Source organism: Trichechus manatus, unplaced genomic scaffold, assembly GCF_000243295.1.
Source record: "Trichechus manatus latirostris isolate Lorelei unplaced genomic scaffold, TriManLat1.0 scaffold00141, whole genome shotgun sequence".
Lineage (NCBI taxonomy): Eukaryota > Metazoa > Chordata > Mammalia > Sirenia > Trichechidae > Trichechus > Trichechus manatus.
In genome coordinates, this window is record NW_004444077.1 from 1,059,744 (window position 1) to 1,062,340 (window position 2,597).

The window sequence follows — 2,597 nt, forward strand, 5'->3', positions numbered from 1 at the left end:
GATACTAAGGGATTAGCCATGCACAATACAAGGCATGGGGATTCCAGAGAGAGGCTACAGTGAGCATAAAGTGATTATAGCAGGAATGAACTCGGCATGCTTCATGAAAAGAGCGCCCGTGTGGCTGGAGCGACAGGAGTAATAGAGAGAGTGGTATAACATGAGACGGGAGAAGGAGGTGGGAGCCATATCAGGTAAAGCCTTTCAGAACAAAAGGAGTTTGGCTGTTATTCATGTGAAAAGTGAAGCTGATTAGTAATATGATAGGATTTATATTTTTAAAAGTCATTCTGGTTGCTAAGAGGGGAATGGATTAGAAATGCACAACAGAGGAAACTGGGGAACATTTCAGAGGTTACTGTAGCTATAGAATGATGGTGGCTTAGACATATGTGGAAAGGTGCAGAGGAAAAGATGCAGATAAATGCTTGGAGGATGCTTCAGAGGTACAGTCAACAGGACAAACGAGAGATTGGATGTGGAGCATAAGGAAAAAGAAAGAATTGAGAACATATCCTAGGTTTTGACTTACCACATGGAAGGATAATGATGCCATTTACTGATGGGGGAAGACTAAGGAAAGAAAAGATTTTATGTTGCATGTGAGGAGACAAGATTTTTATTTTGAACATGTTACTTATGTCTATTAGATGATGAGGTATGTATTTCAAGTAGGCACTTATATACACGTCTGATGTCTTAGAAGGAGTCCCTGGGTGGCACAAAAGGTTAAGTGCTCAACTACTAACCAAGAGATTAGTAGTTTGAACCCATTCAGAGGCACCTCAGAAGAAAGCCCTGGCAATTTACTTTAAAGAGGTCACAGCCTTGGAAACCCTATGGAGGGCAGTTCTACTCTGACACATATGGGGTAGCCACGAGTTGGAATCAACTTGACGGCAACCGATTTGTTTTTTTTTTGTTTGTTTTTTTGTTTTTGTGGTTTCCTTTCCCTGGCGGAAGTCTTAGATGGAGATAAAATGTGGGACCCATAGACATAAAAACATTTAAATCCATAGGACTAGGCACAATTCAAAGAGAGAAGAGAAAGAGCCCCAGGATCAAGCACTGAACATTCCAGCATTTAGAAGCTGATAGAGGAGGTCAATTGTGGGAGCTGGTTAAATAGTCTCTTTGAGGCTGTTGCACCTGTGTCTGGTAGTGGAGCTCGAAGTCCATAGATAAGGTAGTCAGGACGAAAAAGACAGATGTGAAGTAGAGGAAGCAATAACAAACTGAACCTGTGAGGATGGGCTAAAAGCCACAAAGATGGACTGGAATGTGCATTGGTACCCGACAGCCTCCAAGCTTCCAACATCAACGATGGTATGATCTGCAAGGAGAAGTTGGTGTCTTTGTAAAGTTGCAAAATACGGAACTGGCCCAGGAGTCAGAGGAGCTGAAAGAGAAGTCCTACAGGAGTTTAAAGAGCTGTGGTCCAGCTGCTGCCCATGCCAAAAGATGAGCTAGCAGATAAACAACAATGCGGCTGTGGCTGCTGGTTCACTTCCACCTGCTAAACCTCTCTCAAAATGGCTCTAGTGACCCACATTAACCCAGAACTGTACAGGGAAAGGAACTGTGAGAAACACAGTTCTAGCTGTTCCAGCTGAGCTAGGATAACACAACACAAATCTACTTCAGGATCTATCAATTTTTATTATTAAATAAAATATACTCCTCATTCTGAAATAGTTATATACTTACCTTCTTGCTTATTTTCCAGAAAAGCAGTAGAAATTCTGTTATGGATCCTGAATGCTACGTATTTTAGAAATGACACCTATGTTCTTAAGTTATAGAACAGCAAGGAGGACAAGCAGACCTAGAAGAGCCCATCCAGATCATGTATGTCATTTTACTATCTCTGTTTTATACTTAAGGAAACAGACCCAGTGAGTTAAATATGGACACACCATCTTTCAGAGAGCAAGAGCCAATACCATATATCCCTTCTTCAAGTTTAGTGGTTTTATATGGACTTCATATATATGTGTCATTTATAAACTATAAATATAAAAATAATATTATTATTGTCTAGTATTATTATTGGAGCCCTGGTGGCGCAGTGGTTAAGCGTTTGGCTGCTAATCAACAGGTCGGCAGTTCAAACTCACCAGTTGCTCCTTGGAAACCCTATGGGGCAGCTCTTCTCTGTCCTATAGGGTCACTATGAGTCAGAATCAACTCAACAGCAATGAGTCTGGTTTGGTTTCTTAGTATTATTATTATTTTTCCCCCTGCCATTTTTCTTCTCCTCTGTCTAAGTCTGCTATGAAGATTTTAACTTCCTCTATATGACTTCTTCATCAAGGCTTCATTTTTTTCGTGTGTGTATGTGTGTTTAATTTCTACAACTATTTTAATTTCTCAACTAAATTGACACGTGTGTTTCTGTTTTGAAATCCATGTTGAGAATGAATTGGGGTCAACAAAAGCAAGATGCTTTCTTGTTTATCTGTGGAGTGCCTGCTTTCAGATTTGGACAGTTCAGCATAGTATTCCTTTACACAAACAATTATATTGGAAAGGGAAGCACACTTTAATTAAATCTGATCTAAAGCCATTCTTCTGTACAAGCTACTTCAGCACTGAGA